The sequence below is a fragment of the Schistocerca gregaria genome, chromosome 1 (genome assembly GCF_023897955.1).
Source record: "Schistocerca gregaria isolate iqSchGreg1 chromosome 1, iqSchGreg1.2, whole genome shotgun sequence".
Classification (NCBI taxonomy): Eukaryota; Metazoa; Arthropoda; class Insecta; order Orthoptera; family Acrididae; genus Schistocerca; species Schistocerca gregaria.
In genome coordinates this window covers 74795478-74813282 of record NC_064920.1, presented here as the reverse complement: position 1 = coordinate 74813282, position 17805 = coordinate 74795478, and the positions used below count along the sequence as shown (strand labels likewise).

General features: G+C 45.9%; 1 non-coding gene across 1 annotated transcript; it reads right to left on the bottom strand.

Moving 5' to 3' along the window:
- Window positions 1-1389: 1389 nt before the first annotated feature.
- Trnas-cga (transfer RNA serine (anticodon CGA)) lies at window positions 1390-1464 on the bottom strand. The gene has a single exon. It is a non-coding gene; the product is annotated as a tRNA-Ser (tRNA).
- Between the last annotated feature and the right edge of the window lie 16341 nt (window positions 1465-17805).

The window sequence follows — 17805 nt, the reverse complement described above, 5'->3', positions numbered from 1 at the left end:
TCTTGAACAAGTTATTCAAGGGTTCCTCCCCTCCCCCTCCAGCTGTTCGATACTGCCAGGTAGGGAAAGTCGCTGATGGCACTGACTTTAATCTCGAAATGGACAACCGAACGAAACTGTATACCTAGAAGACATATCCAGAGTTCTCACTCTGGAGAGCTGGGACCAGACAGTGTTTATTCTCTGATTTCCTTTTTCCGAGTGGTTGTCGTTCTAACATTGTACTGCTGGAAAGGTAACCTTAATTTGATTGCATTCTGTTTTATATTGTTTACTAATAAATACAACGCTGTCACACAGGTTTCATGTCATGCTGTAATTTTATTATGTACTCTATTGTTCGGACCATATGCACACACTAACTTATAAAGAAAATACTAAAAAAATTAAAAAGGAAAGATGTTAGTCACAAGAGAAAAATGTAGTGACATTTCTCTTGTTAAAATCGTGCATTACATTTTCCACCTTGTCTTTATGGCAAATTTCATTTAATTTTGATGGGTAGGGAAGAAAGCTCCGTGATCGATGGATCGCCGGATCGCGTTCCGCTCTTCTTTTCTTTTACTTCCATTTTATAACATTCGTCGTTTTATTCCATAAACACATTTAAAACATAATATGATAAGATACGTTCTTTGCATGAACTATTATTGTATTTCCAATGTTTTTAGGCCGTTTATTAATTTTTATTATTACAATATATGTTACGCGACCTGAATATCTACAGGCAAGTCAAAAAATTTTAACAGGCGCCTTCAAAGTTGTTCATGGTTGATTGTCAATTGACGAGAAATTTTTTCTCGTTTATATGCTATTAAAATACGTTGAATAGTGCATCGCCAATTTTCGGTACAAAAATTTACAAACATGTTGGGTTCCACATGGTTGGCATCCAAACTGTTGGAGCAAAGAGAAATTTTTCAAAATGTCAGTGAGCTATAGTTTTCCTTAAAAACGCTGAGGATTCCATGTGCATGCAGAATATTGCATTCATTCGATGTATAAAATGCCATTTTAATTTACGTTTCTTTCTGAAAAATATCACACTATGAGTTGTAATGTTAAATGACATTTGGCTGTTAATCGTTCACTACCGCCATATTGCGGCATACCGCAGCACATTGTACTTATTACTGAATAAAGTTACTTGCACCTTTGTTTATCGATGTCTGAGTTGGGCTTTCCAAGCCTCTTCCTCGTCCTTGAAACCCGTGTCCGTAGATGGACGAGTCCAGGTGCAGTTATCGGTGCCCTAGCCTATTGAAGGTGCAGGTATTTCCGAAATAAAGACAGGCATATATTTTCAAGGAAAGTTAATGCAATTAGCCATTTACTAGTCGACAGTTACAAATATATTTTTCTTTGAAACTTCCTGGTAGATTAAACTGTGTGCCGGACCGAGGCTCGAACTCGGGACCTTTGCCTTTCGCGGGCAAGTGCTCTACCAACTGAGCTACCCGAGCACGACTCACACCCCGTCTTCACAGCTTTAATTCCGTCAGTGCCTAATCTCCTACCTTCCAAACTTCACAGAAGCTCTCCTGCGAACCCTGCAGAACTAGCTTTCCACGAAAAAAGTAGGAACATACTATAACTGAGAATTTACGAACTGCGTACATGACAAATTACTGTCTTCTTCGTATCTGTATAAGTATGACAAACATTGGTCTGAAGTTAATACTGGCGTTAGCTACTGACAAATGAAAATATTGTATAAATTTTTCTTCCATTTGTTATATGGCAAATGTTGCACATAAGTTTAAAATTTGTACATAATATTCCTTCGCCTGGACGGTTGTATGCGCAGGTTGATAGCAAATAGCTCTCTCACACGTACGAATTAACAACTTGTATGAAGCTGACTTTTGACCTGTTTTATATGGGCGATTTATGGCCAAGTGTGCGTAGTAAGGTGATCGACATATTGTACGAAAGCCTTTTCTTGTAAAAACTGTCACATTCTGGACAATACGAGGCCTGACCTTATCCTAATGAAGTTCAGCCCACCCAACAACTTCTGTTCTCTTGTGTGATATGTGATTCGTATTCAGTTGGCTCTCACCGTGCCGGTGGAAAGGGTAATACGAAAGTCTTAACTATCACTTCCAAACAGCAAATCTTCAAACATGAAATGTGGTTGTGGTGTTCGTCTTCTCTACGTATTCACCCTTTAGTGCGACACGTTTCTCGCAACAATGGATGACATTTTGAACATTATGGTTATGGAAGCCTGGGTTATGGACCGACAGGAAACATTTCAGCTTACAAGACACTTTGTCGTCAACCTGGAAATGCCTGTGACTAATGTATTTTGTATCAGTTACGTCAGGATTTGGCTATGTCCTGTCGTGGACCAAAACACCCCCTTGACCAGCTTTTCGCGTTGTTTCTTACTATCATATAGTCTTGATCAACACGTTTCTACGAAATTACTATGCTCTAACTCTGGATGGTTGCATACCTTACAAGTGGAAGACATCATTCAAATGAAAGTTATGCTCCCATTACGAGCATAATCTGATAGTACTACAATTAAGCAGTCAAAAGAAAGCCCTCTGGAACAACCACCCCAATAATCACTGGGACTTCGCCTTTTTCTGCGAAGGTGAATCAACGCGTTTCCACTATTCCTTTGCTTCTTTCTCTCTCGGTCGTCTTGATACATCCAGCAGTCATCCAGGTTCATCATTCAGCTAAAGAAGTCATCTGCAGTGGCTTGAAACAGCTACTGCGCCGTTTAGCAGTCTTCTTGAATGGGCGTCAACAACCGAGGAACGTAGCAGGCGGCAACCCTTGTCACGTTTAAAAAGTTGTGCAAGGTGTTGAACGCTGATCGATGTCCCTCCCCCCTCCCCCCCCCCCTCCCACCCTCCCCCCCTCAGGTGACTCGCCACTATTTGGCGGGTTCGTGCTTGGCTACCACAGGACCCCAGCCTTTGCAGCATTTTTTCTCTTCCGTGTTGCATGTCTATCCTCTTGCTATTCTTTTTCCCCTCCATTGGGGAACAAGTTGTGGGGTATTGTTGGGACTATCATGCATTGTGTCGCTGATGCTTGAACAGTCCCACCTTTGTTTTTTCACTCCCTTTTCCTTTCTTTGTTTCCCATCTCTCGTTCCTCCGCTTCGACGTTTGACGATCCTCCTTCTTCTTTTTCCTCCCTGTGCGCACCTGAAGGCTGGCCCACAAATGTGATGCATAACAGGTGACTGGGTAACACGTAATTCCCAGCTCCAGGTAGACAGGTAGTGTTTGCATGTACCCCCTGGTACAGGCCAGGCCCATGAAGGGGTGATGGTCTGAGCTGTAACCTTCCCAAATTGCTGATTAGTCCCTCTGTCACTTGTTCAGGAGGTGTCACCTGATGAGTGAACAATCACCTAAGGTGGGTGCACCTGCTTGTGAAGGGAGCCCACAGTTGGAAGGAGCACACCATCAGAGATGCTGACAATCATGGGGGGATTTCCATGCGATGAGTCAATCATCTTCCCAGTTAATGTCTACAAAATGTGAACATAATGAGGCTGATGATGCAGAGACCTAATTCCCGCTGCACCACAGTTCTTTGTGGTCTCACATACCGAAGACTGTCAATCCTTTGCCCCAGTTAATCGGTTTATTATTCAGAAAGGTGTAGATTCACTTGCTGGCCCTGTGAAGTCCTGCTCTCGTTTACAGAATGGCACTTCGCTTTTGGAGACCACTTATGATTCTCAAGCACAAAAACTGCTTGCTGCCTTGTTTCTCCATGGATACGTTGCTCCTGTCGAGGCCCACAGAACTTTGAAGTCTCCCAATGGTGTAATTTGCACCAGGCTGCTCGACTGTCTGAGGCCGAAATACAATCGTACCTCTCTGGTCAGAGTGTCATTGCCATTCATCATGTAATGAAAAAGGTAGATTCCACCATAGTGTCCACACACACACTCTTTCTCACCTTCGACAGGATGGTGACTCCATCCAAGCTCAAAGCAGGCTATGAAAGTATCACCATCCGGCCATACATTCCGAACCCGATCCACTGCTACCACTGTCACCGCTTCAACCACAACCTGTCTTCCAACAGGCATCTGTGGCTCTCTTTGTTGACGATTTTGCCATCTATTGCAGTTCTCAACGGACCTGTCTGAACGGTGTCTTCAGCGCTGTCTTGATCGTCTTTACTCTTGGAGCATCGACAATGGCTTTGATTTTTCCACCGACAAAACGGTCTGTATGAATTTCTGGCGGCGCAAACCGTTTCTGCCACCATTTCTACATCTTGGGTCTGTTGCCCTTCCGTTCGTTTCAACTACGAAATTTCTGGGGCTTATGCTCGAAAGCAAACTCTTTTGGTCCTCCCATGTGTCTTACCTGGCAGCGTGCTGTACGCGGTCCCTCAATCTCCTACGTGTCTTCAATGGTACTTCCTGGGATTCCGATCGAACTACCCTCCTCCGTTAGTTCCGATCCATTGTCCGTTCGAAACTAGACTATGGATGCTTCGTTTATGCATCTGCACGACCAACCCTCTTACGCCATCTCAACACTGTCCACCATCGTGGCATCCATGCAGACACGGGCGCCTTTTACACCAGTCACGTTGAGGGTCTGTATGCTAAAGCTGCTGAACTACTGTCCTACCGCTGTGACTTTCCCCTCACCAGGTATGCGTGCTGTTTGTCTGCCACGCTTGACCACCCCTCCTATGCGTCCTTCTTTGATGATTCCTTTCATCGTAGGGGCTCGTCCCTCTTCTCTATTACCTCCTCGAGTCCGCTTTCGGCACTTGTTACGGAGGTTTAACTTCACACTACCTGCGACTTTCCCAGTGGATGTAAACCCTTTACCTTCGTGAAGTGGCCCATGTTAACTTTGGCTTTCTTTAGCTTCCTACTTCAGCCTCGGTTATCGCCTCCACTTTCACTATCTTCGCACGGAATGTTGTGATAGTACCTTTGTCTTCACATATGGCTCCCAGACTGCCCGTGGGGTCGGATGTGTCTTCATCACTGCCTCCAGTGTCTTTCGATATTGGCTTCCGGCACACTACTCAATATTTACAATAGAGATCTTCGCCTTGTAACAGACCACGGAGTACATCGGCGACAGAACCTTTCCAATTGTGTCCTCTGCTCAGACTCACTGCCCCCAAAGTCTGTGTGCTGTACACTACTCATCCCTTACTGCAGCGGGTCCACGAAAACTGTCACTATCTCACTCTTGATGGAGCCAGTGTCATGTTTCTGTGGGTCCCTGGTCATGTTGGTCTGCCAGGAAACGAGGCTCTGGAAGCGCGCGCCGCGGAATTTGAATCTGCGCCAGACGTCATGGACGTCGAAGACCCATAGAGGTCTCTGCACCGTAAGCTGTGGCTCGCGCGCGCCTCATAGTCCGCTTTTAGTGTGGGGGCGCCACAGTGGAACAAGTGGTCCCAGCGGCCAATAGCGGCGCCCCCGAGAGCGTACTAAAGCGCCGGCCACTCGCTCGACCAGAGCTCCTCTCCCACCCCCACGTGTCTCCTGCCTCTTCGTGAACCCACTGATGCCCCTCCTCTCTTCATCCCGCCGCTTCCCCAGCTGCCCCTTGCTCTCCCCTCCTTTTCCATACTCTCTGACCTTTTCCCTTGACAGGTCCCACATGGCAGCTTTTATAGTGCGTCGTGTGTGCTCCAAGTGGGTTTTAAGTGTGTTGTTCCGGAGTGTTTCTACTACTGTGGCCGACTTTTAACCTGTGCCTGCGCATTCACAGTCTTCTCTGTGTTTCAAGAATCGCCAATTGTGTTTTTTAACTTTCTGGTGACTTTTTTGAACTGTCCCCCCATGAACGTCTCCATGTCAGTGTATATTTTACCTCCATTTTCTCCCCTTACTCTGTTTTATGTTCCCCTTTTTGGTCTCCTTATGTATGTATCATTTTATTCTTATTTTAGTTGTAGTGTCACTGGGCTGAAGAGCGGCGGATTGTGCCGCTGACAGCACTTATAAGTAAAAGCACTTACATGTAAAACATTCTCGGTATTGTTGCAGCGTCAGTTCTGGATAAAATCTCGAGCTTTCGACGATTACCTCCATCGTCATCGTCAGGAGCAATTGACTGTCGACACTGTTGCTGTGGTGACCTTTTTTATAGCCCGTTGACGGCTTCTGATTGGTCGGCTTATGATTTGTTGGCGATTACGTGCTGCTGTCTCAGACGGTGTCACTGTGTGCGCTGGTGGCGCCACCGCTTCCGTTTGAACGTAAACCTTGGATGGAACGTCTCTGCTGCTTCTCTGCGTCAAACGCTTGTTTCCATGCACAGATCAGATGGTATCCGCTATCAAGTTTAATGTTCTTTTGGCTCATTCTTATTTCAACAACCTCCTTAATAACAGAATCCCAGTACGTGGAGTCATGGGACAGAATGTTTGTTTCATCGAACGATAGTTTGTTGGTTCGTGAGGTTGTGCTCCGCAATTACCGATTTCTCGAGTTCTCTATTTTTGATGTGGCGTTGGTGTTCTTCACAGCGGTCTGAAACGGTACGAATATTCTGACTTGTATAATTGCTTCCACACCCACAGGGTATATTGTAAACTCCAGGGTCCCTGAGGCCCGAGATTTTCCTTAACAGGGCGCATCATCTCCTTAATTTTCTTAGGAGGACGAAAAATTGGTCTTATACCTCGTCTACGAAGAACTCATCCTATTTTGCTGCAAATCTCGCCACAAAAAGGAAGAACCGCAATCGGTGTTTCATCCTGTGAGTGTGCAGAATTTTCACGTTTCCTTTCTTTATATCGCGTGCACCATAGCCATTCTTTCGGAACACGTACTTGAGATGGTTAATCTCGGACCTTAAGTGGTCGTCGTCATAAACAGTTTTTGCTCTATATACCAACGTGTTCAAAACGGCTCTCTTCTGAGCAGGGTAATGGAAACTCTGTGCATTACGGTATAAATCTGTATGCGTCGGCTTACGGTGTACAGAGTGGCCAAGACGCCCGTCCGCCTGTCGTACTAACACGTCTAAGAAAGCCAGTCTCCCTTCCTTCTCCATCGCGACAGTAAACTGGATGTTCGATTGTATGCTGTCCATGTGTTCAGTGAATTGTTAGAGAGCTTCTGCGCCGTGTGGCCAGATCATAAATGTATCGTCAACGTAACGATAAAATAAGGATGGACGGAGGGGAGCCGAACTGAAGCGGCAAGAATACCGAGAATGTTTCACATATAGTCCCTTCATACCGGTCTCCAAACAACGTAGTCTCAACTTATGATTCACAGTTCTTCACAAAGAAATAGTCTGCAGTTTATCCTTCGCTATTCATGCTTGCCCGACCATAACGAAAGTGTGTGAGCCAGCTAACGTGTGTGACATATAATCGTGTATTATTACAAAGTCATCATGGACGGATGATATGTTGTCCCCCTCCAAGTGAAGAGGACAAATTACAGCACGATACTAAAATTTACCTTCAGGTTCTCTGGCGCTATGTACGGTATTGTGGTGCGCTGATTTCGGTGTGTTCCAGGACTACTGACTTTTTTGCTAAGATGGGAATAGCAGTCATGTTGCTGGAGACGCTAGCATTCTGAATGGTTAACTGCGGCCCGCCACGAATTCATCTCTTGTGCGAACATCTTTGTCCGAGACAGCGCTTACACTTTAAGGGCTCAACTATTTGTTGGATGCAGTCCAACTTTCTTTTTCCTCCAAAAGTTTTTACCTCTTCAACTCCCACTGGTACTGTGTGTGTTACTCTCTGGGGTTTTTAACACATGCCCTACCATCCTGTCACTACTTCCTGTAGGAGTTACACATCTTTCTTATTCGTCAATTTTCCATGAAAACTCCTCAGTCCTTACCAGCCCTCGTAATTTGTAGTATTCTTCTATACCAACACATCTAAAACGCTCCAATTCCCTACCTTTCGGTTTTTTCCACAGTGCATGAATTACTACCGTACAAAATTATGCTTCAAACGTAAATTCTCACAAATTGCTTCCACAAATTATTTGCACAAGTAGACTTCTTTTGGGCAGGAACGTCCTCTTCGCTTGTCATAGTCTGCTATTGCTTCAGGCGTGGAGGAATTCCTCCCTTCGTCTACCTCACGTGGAACAATTTTGACCTGAAGTTTATAGCTATTATCATTATGATACTCCTTATACCTTTTGTTTTGCTTCAGTTTTTTCTCAATGCCAGTTCTATACTCATTAGAATGTTCATTCCACTCAACACGGCCTGCAATTCTCATGTCATCTTTGCAGGGGTTAGCGAATTTTATCACTGACGTTCTGTCACCCTGAAATTTAATCCCACTCCTGAAACTTTCCTCTATTTCCATCATTGCTTCTTAGACGTATGGATTGAATAGTATGGTTCCAAGACTGCAACCGTTATACCCTTCTTAATGCAAATACTACTGTCTTGTTCTATTATTCTGTTTGTGGCCTCTTCATTCTTGCACATATTGTGTATTTAACATCTTTCCCAGTTAATTACTCCTGTTTCCCCAGATTTTCGAACATCTTGGGCCATTTTATATTGTTGAACGCATGTTTATGTCGACAAATCGCATGAACTTACTTTCCTTAAGTCCTGTCAACAATCCCAACATGAGAATTGCGTCTTTGGTGCCTTTGGTGCCAGACTACTGGTCGATACGATATTGAAATTCCTGTGTTATCCGGAAGATCGGTGCAATGTTCCCATGCATGCATTTCCAAAGAAACATTGCAGCAACTTTCAATCAAAATGTCTCCCCTGTACGGGAACACGCATGATGATGTAGGAGGTCAGGCTGTAGAAACATGGTTGACGACACTGGAAGCTTGAGTCTGGACCGTGTAGCGAGCTCGGATACCCTGATGGTAAAGCGACTGCTCACGAGAAGCGATAAAGCCGGTTTCGAGTCACGGTCCGGCATAAACTTTCATTGCCGTCATTCCATTATACAGCTGATGGCTGTCCATGTTCGCAACTGAGAATATATTTCACGTTAACTGGCCGTCATTTAACCAATTCTCACTACTCTTCTTAGCCCTTCGGATACATGAGATGTTAATGTAATGTAGTTGTGACAGTTGTATGCGTGGACGATATCTTTCCCAAAATCTCATGCTATGTTTCCGAACTCATAGATTTTACTAACAAACTTGAATGTTAGTTCGGTTGCCGCTTACTCCAATGATAGCAGGAATTCCAAAACACTGTACCTATCCTTCAAGCTCTGATGACAAGTCTTTATAGGCTCCAATTGGCTACTTCAGGATCTATGATGTCTTTCCTGTCGCCTCCCATTTCTTCTTTCATAAGGTTAAGAGACGAGTAGTCCCTTCATCGAAGCCGTGAATGTACTCTTTCTACCTCTGATTGTAGCAGTGCAATTAACATTGCACTGTTGATGGTGAAGCTATTATTTTCTCAAAATTTTGTTCCGATATTTCTACATGCTGAGTCGGTTCTTCGGACGCCCGTTTCTTTTACGGTTTCTCCACCATTTTTCCTGGAGCCATTGACCATGCCCGATGTTACAATTCATGCTGAAGTCGGGCAACCAAGAACTGACACCTTAAGAGTAAGGGTCGATATTCGACCACAGTGGTCACTAGAACATTACAATCAATCTAATTTCACACCCAAGAAATAATGACAAAGATTACCGAAATGCTGAACAAGTTGCAATAAAAAGGAAGAAAAAGTTCCAACACACTCAAATATACAATCCACAAGGGTAGTTCACACAGAGAGGAAGCAAATATAGTAGTACAGAGCGACGGAGAAGAGTGCGCAAACCAGCCAAACGCTTGCAAGTCTATCACCGGAGCACACGTGGCAAAATCCACTAACAGAAGTACCTTACCCAAAGATAATGTACGTCGCGTGGTTACTATAGAAAATCAACGTGCTCACGACGCCGACATCGACAGACGTTCACTTCTGAATCCGCCTTCCGCTGTGACTGAGTGGTTCTAGGCGCTTCAGTACGGAAACGCGCTACTGCTACAGTCGTAGGTTCGAATCCTGCCTCGGGTATGGATGTTTTTGATTTCCTTAGGTTAATTAGGTTTAAGTAGTTCTCAGTTCTAAAGGACTGATGGCCTCAGATGTTAAGTCCCATTGTGCTTAGAGCCATTTGTACCATTTTGAACTGGAATGAGATTTTCTCTGCAGCGGATTGTGCGCTGATATGAAACTTCATGCCAGAATAAAACTGTGTGCCAGGCCGAGATTCGAACTCGCGATTTGCCTTTTGCTGGCAAGTGTTCTACCTTTTGAGCTACCCAAGCACGACTGACGCCAGGAAGTCTGATATCACTTCACACTCAGCTGCAGATTGAAAATCTCATTCTGGATATATCCCCCAGGTTCTGGCTAAGACATGTCTCCGCAATATCCTTTCTTTCAGGAATACTAGTTCTGCAAAGTTCGCAGGAGGGATGTAAAGTTTTGAAGGTAGGAGACGAGGTACTGGCAGAAGTAAAGCTATGAGGATGGTGCGTGAATTGTGCTTGCCCGCGAAAGGCAAAGTTCCCGAGTTCGAGTTTTGGTCTGGCACATAGTTTCAATCAATTTTGAGCTTCCAAATCCAAATAGCCAATCGGGTGCATCAGCGTAGAGGACAAAACTCCACACCAGCACGGCCCCGTACAAATACCCGTACAAATAACCATACATTTCGACCATCAACAGCCTATTCGTCCCCTAATTGCCCCCCTCACGGTTCGTCAAACGTTTCTCCCCCTCACTGCCCCACCGTCCGTCAACAACCTGCCTCCAACTCGTTCTAACCAAAGAGCCAACTACAAGAAGACCAAAGTGCCACCAGATGGCGTGACAGAAAACGGATTGCGTCAGTGATCAAAGATATAACAGTTTGAGAAAAGAGCGGACACCACCCAAAATTATCAGTCGGTACGGTACAGTCTTGTAGTCTCTTCTCTCAGTACAAAATTGACTCAAAACTTCGCTACATAGGTCAAACTGTCGCGCCGCTGGCTCTGTACTGGGGCGATTCTGTCGTCTTTGGCGATGACTGGAGACTGGGCGAGCGGCACTCTGCTCAGACGTAAGTCTTCAGCACTGGCGGCGGGGGGCGTGTCTACCCCGTCGTCTCTAATTGGTCGCTGCGTCTGGGAGCGACTGTGCTTGCTTGTGGTTCCGTCGTGAGGTACCAACTTTGCCACTGTACCTCGTTCTTCGGGCGAAGCCTCACTTTAAAGAACAATGTTTGATACTAGTATATTTTTTTCGGGCAGGGTGCCCTCTTTGCCTGTGCGAGTAGGCTTGTAACGTCCACCTTGCTTCGTCCGCATTGGTATTTTGCTTCCAAGGCAGAGCAATTCCTTCGCTTCGCCTATTTCTTGCTACCCAGTTTCGATATCGAGATTTATCGATAAACTCATTTCCACCACTCCTCACAACTTCCGTCTTTCTTCGATGTACTGTGTATCCATAGCGCATGCTCATTAAACTGATCATTATGCTTATCAGATACTGCAGTTGCGAACAGCAATGTCACCAGTGAATCACACCATGCTGAATGTCACTGGTACTCCAAAATTGTTCTTTCAATCATTGCCTCTACGAAGTTCTGATTGAACATTTGGTTCAATAGTCTACACTGAGGTGACACAAGTCATGGGATATATTCTAATAGCCGGCCGCTGTGGCCGAGCGGTTCTAGGCGCTTCAGTCCGGAACCACGCTGCTGCTACGGTCGCAGGTTCGAATCCTGCCTCGGGCATGGATGTGTGTGATGTCCTTAGGTTAGTTAGGTTTAAGTAGTTCCAAGTTCTAGGGGATTGTTGACCTAAGATGTTAAGTTCTATAGTGCTTAGGGCCATTTGATTCACTTTTTATCTTCGAATATTGTCGGACATCGTTTTTCCCGGTGCAGTGCAGCATCTCGACGTGGCATGGGTTTAACAAGTTGTTCGAAGTTCCCTGCAGAAATATTGAGCCATGCTCCTCTATTACCGTCCATAATTGTGCAAGTGTGGCCGGTGCGGGACTTGGTGCAAGAACTGGCCTCTCGATTACGCGCGATAATTGTTCGATGTGATTCACGGCGGGCGTTCTGGGTGGCCAAATCATTTGCTCGAATCCTGCACACTATTTATCAAACCAGTCGCAAACAATTCTGGTCCGGTGACAACGCAAACTTTCACAAAAATTCCGTCGTTCTTTAGGAACATGAAGTCCATGAATGTCTGCAAATGGTCTCCAAGTAGACGCATATAACTATTTCCAGTAAATGATCAGTTTAATTGAACCAGGGGTTCCAGTCCATTCAATGTAAACACAGCCTACACCATTATGGCGCCAACACCAGCTTACACAGTGCCTTGTTGAAAACATGGACCCATGACTTCTTGGGCCCTTCCCTACACTCGAACCCTACCATAACCTCTGGCCAACTGAAACCAGGGGCTCATTTGACCAGGCCACGATTTTCCAGTAGTCTAGCGGGCAAGCGATATGGTCAGTAGACATATCTGCAGAAACAGCGGCGGTTGTCTGCTGCTATAGGCTATTAGCGTCGAATTTCACTGCACTGTTCTAACGGATTCGGTCGTCGTATGTCCCACAATGGTTTCTTTTGCTATTTCATGCAGTATTGCTTGTCTGTCAGCACTGTCAACTCTACGCAAACGCTTCTCGTTTCTATCGTTACGTGAAAGCCGTCTACCACTACGTTGTCATGCCAGAAATCTGGTATTGTCAGCACTGTCTTGACGCTGCGGATTTCGGAATACTGAACTCACCAACGATCATCGAAATGGAATTTCCTAAGCGTCTAGCTCAAACTACCATTCCGCTTTCATAGTCTGTTAATTCCTATCTAGCGGCCATTATCATGCCCGATATCTTTCTACATGAATCACCGGTGTACAAAAAACGGCTCCACCAATGCACTGCCCTTTCATACCTCGTGAACACGTGCAAGTAGCTAGCCTTCGACTTGTTACCTCAGTGTACACTACTTGTCCTTAAAATTTGCTACACCACAAAGATAACGTGTTACAGACGCGAAATTTAGCTGACAGGAAGTAAATGCTGTAATATGCAAATGACAAACTTTTCAGAGCATTCACAAAAGATTGACACGGTTGCCTCACGTACAATATGCTGACATGAGGAAGGTTTCCAACCGATTTCTCATACAAAAACAGCAGTTGACCGGCGTTGCCTGGTGAAACGTTGTTGTGATGCCTCGTGTAAGGAGGAGAAACGCTTACCTTCACGTTTTCGAAGTTCATAAAGGTCGGATTGTAGCCTATCACGATTGCGGTTTATCGTATCACTACATTGCTGCTCGCGTTGGTAGAGATCCAATGACTATTAGCAGAATATGGAATCGGTGGGTTAAGGAGGGTAATACGGAACGCCGTGCTGGATCCCAACGGCCTCGGATCATTAGCAGTCGAAATGACAAGCATCTTATCCGAATGGCTATAGCCGATCGTGCAGCCACGTTTCGATCCCTGAGTCAACTGATGGGGATGTTTGCAAGACGACAACCATCTGCACGAACAGTTCGACGACGTTTGCAGCAGCATGGACTATCAGCTCGAAGACCATGGCTTCGGTTACATTTGAAGTTGCATCACAGACAGAAACACCAGCAATGGTGTATTCAACGACGAACCTGGATGCACGAATGGCAAAACGTCATTTTTTCGGATGAATCCAGGTTCTGCTTACAGTATCATGATGGTCGCACCCGTGTTTGGCGACATGGCGGCGAACGCACATGGGAAGCGTGTATTCGTCATCGCCATACTGGCGTATCACCCGGCGTGGTGGTATGGGGTGCCATTGGTTACTCGTCTCGATCACCTCTTGTTCGCATTGATGGCACTTCGAACAGTGGACGTTACATTTCAGATGTGTTATGACCTTTGGCTCTACCCTTCATTCAATCCCTGCGAAACCTTACATCTCAGCAGGATAATGCACGACCGCATGTTTGAGGTCCTGTACGAGCCTTTTTGGATACAGAAAATGTTCGACTGCTGCCCTGGCCAGCACATTCTCAGATGCCTCACCAATTGAAAACGTCTGGTCAATGGTGGCCGAACAATTGGCTCGTCACAATACGCCAGTCACAACTCTTGATGAACTGTGGTATCGTGCTGAAGCTGCATGGGCAGCTGTATCTGTACACGCAATCCATACTCTGACCCCATGCTCAGGCGTATCAAGGCTGTTATTACGGCCAGAGGTGGTTGTCTGGGTACTGATTTCTCAGCATCTATGCACCCAAATTGCGTGAAAATGTAATCACATGTCAGTTTTAGTATATTTGTGCAATGAATACCTGCTTATCATCGGCATTTCTTCATGGTGTAGCTATTTTTTATGGCCAGTAGTGTGTATCCCTGCTTCATACTCCACAGCATCCTAAACTGACGAGTGCCCTCATTTCAATGGGATTCAATGTTCTTTTTTTGATGAATTATATTGTACAACTAGACATAGAAACGTATGTCTGTGTAAGTGGTTGCAAGGATGGCTGTTGGACTGCCAAGGTGGGGGTACTGGAGAATAAGAATTTTTGATTACTGTCGTTCCACAGTAGCGATCATACGTTTTTGCCAGAGTTAGCGAGGTAGCGGAATATTTGGGATTAAAGCGAGTACTCGCTGCAAACCCACATAATACGGCGTCACTGTTGCATTAATCTTGGCGCGGAGCGAATGAAGTGCTCGCACATAATTACTCGGGCTGGTGCGGTGTGAGTGACGCGAAGTATTTGCAATGCAGAGCGGTGGCGCCAGCCACCTGTGAGCACGTGCATTCCGCGCGCCCCCAGCCGCCGGTATGTGCGCCTCCCTCTCATTAAAAATGCAGCCCCCTCCCCCCCCCCCCCACCCCTCCCCCCAGAAACACTGTGCGCCACGCCGTATCGCAGCCCGCCACGCACCGCCCGCGCAACGCCGCGCCACGCAATCAAGGGCCCGTTCCTGCGTTCTCCGCTGCCGTGCCGCGCTTGGACCGGAATAAACGGCCGCGTGCCTGCCTGCAGCGGCAGTGCCGCGCTCTTCTGCTCCGTCCCCTGCTAATGAAACACGGTGTTTACCTCACACACCGCCGCTTTCCGTGACCAGGAATCCCTGGCCGCTCCATGTCTCTCCTTGCCTCGATGACGCCGACAGTAACGTACCAAGAGCTAGTAGTTCTCTTAACAACTAATTTTACGACGAAACGTCCTGGCAGATTGAAACTGTACGACATTCCGAGCCTCGATCTCTAGACCTTTGCCGGCAAGTGATTTACTTACCGGATAATCAAAAAGGCAGTACCTACATCTACATCCATACTCCGTAAGCCACCTGACGGTGTGTGGCGGAGGGTACCTTGAGTACCTCTATCGGTTCTCCCTTCTATTCCAGTCTTGTATTGCTCGTGGAAAGGAGGATTGTCGGTATGCCTCTGTGTGAGCTCTAATCTCTGATTTTATCTTCATGATCTCTTTGTGAGATATACGTAGGAGGGAGCAATATATTGCTTGACTCTCCGGTGAAGGTATGTTCTCGCAACTTTAACAAAAGCCCGTACCGAGCTACTGAGCGTCTGTCCTGCAGAGTCTTCCACTGGAGTTTATCTATCATCTCCGTAACGCTTTCGCGATTACTAAATGATCCTGTAACGAAGTGCACTTCTCTCCGTTGGATCTTCTCTATCTTTTCTATCAACCCTATCTGGTATGGATCCCACACTGATAAGCAGTATTAAAGTATGCTGTAACCTACTTCCTTTGTTTTCGGATTGCGTTTTTTAGGATTCTTCCAATGAATCTTTCTGGCATCTGCTTTACTGACTATCAACTTCATATGATCATTCCATTTTAAATCACTCCCTATGAGTACTCCCAGATAATTTATGGAATTAAGTGCTTCCAGTTGCTCACCTGCTATTTTGTAGTTAAATGATAAGGGAACTATCTTTCTATGTATTCGCAGGACATTACACTTGTCTACATTGAGATTCAATTGCCATTCCCTGCACCATGCGTTAATTCGCTGCTGATCCTCCTGCATTTCAGTACAATTTTCCGTTGTTACGACATCTCGATACAACACAGCATAATCTGCAAAAAGCCTCAGTGAACTTCCGATGTCATCCACAAGGTCGTTTATGTATTCACGATGTGAATAGCAAAGTTTCTATGACACTCCCCTGCGGAACACCGGAAATCACTCTTACTTCGGAAGATTTCTGTCCATTGAGAATGATATGCTGCGTTCTGTTATCTAGGAACTCTTCAATCCAATCACACAATTGGTCTGGTAGTCCATATAAATTTGAAAACTGAATAAATCACGGAATAGTGTAGATAGATAGGTACAAATTGACACACATGCTTGGAATGACATGGGGCTTTATTAAAACCAAAAAATACAAAAGGTCAAAAAATGCCCGACAGATGGCGCTTCATCTGATCAGAATAGCAATAATTAGCATAACAATGTAAGACAAAGCAAAGGTGATGTTCCTTACAGGAAATGCTCAAGATGTCCACCATCATTCCTCAACAATAGCTGTAGTCGAGGAATAGCGTTGTGAACAGCACTGTAAAGCATGTCCGGACTTACGGTCAGGCATTGGCGTCAGATGTTGTCTTTCAGCATCCATAGAGATGTCGGTCGATCACGATACACTTGTGACTTCAGGTAAAGCCAAAGCCAATAATTCCACAGACTGAGGTCTGGGGACCTGGGAGGCCAAGCATGACGAAAGTAGCGGCTCAGCACACGATCATCACCAAACGACGCGCGCAAGAGATCTTTCACGCGTCTAGTAATATGGGGTGGAGCGCCATCATGCATGAACATCGTACATTCCGCCAGGTGTTTATCAACCAGGCTGGGGATGATGCGATTCTGTTACATATCGGCGTACCTCACCCGTCACGGTAGCAGTTACAAAACGAGAATCGCGCATTTCCCCTGGCCGAGCGGTTCTAGGCGCTACAGTCTGGAACCGCGCTACCGCTATGGTCGCAGGTTCGAATCTTGCCTCGGGCATGGCTGTGTGTGATGTCCTTAGGTTAGTTAAGTAGCTATAAGTTCGTGACCTCAGCTGTTAAGTCCCATAGTGCTCAGAGCCATTTGAACCATTTCACGCATTTCCTCGAAGAAAAAAGGCCCGATAACGGTAGATGTGGTAAATCCAACTCATACCTTGGCTTTCTCATAGTGGAATGGAGTTTCCACGACAGTTCTAAGATTTTCGGTAGCCCAAATTCTGCAGTTGTGTGACTTGGCAGACCCTCGGAGCGTGAAATGAGCTTCGTCGGTCCACAACACGTTACTCAACCAATCGTCATCTTCCGCCATCTTTTGAAACGCCCACACCGCAGATCCCCTCCGCTTCACAAAATCGCCAGGTAACAGTTCATGATGCCGATGGATTTTGTACGGAAAACATCGGAGGGTACGCGTAAGTGCCAACCAAACAGTAGTGTTTGGAATGCCGGTGCGACGTGCGACTGCACGAGCGCTGACTTCCCCGTGCATAGACGAACCCGCTACAGTCTCCAATTCTTCCTGAACTGTCTCAGCAGCATTACGCCTTGTGCTCGGTTGGCCACTACGGGGTCTATCGTCTAAACAACCCGTGGCTTCGAACTTCGAAATCATTCTCGCCACAGCTGCATTTGTCAACGGACATTCACCCGTTCTAATCCCATTCCTATGGCGATAGGATCGTAGCGCTTAACTAGCACATTTCCCATTCTGATAATACAGCTTCGCTAAAAGCGCCTTTTCAGGTAACGTCAACATGCTGCGACTGCTGGCGCATCTGATTCTCTCATTACAGCTCCTTTCAT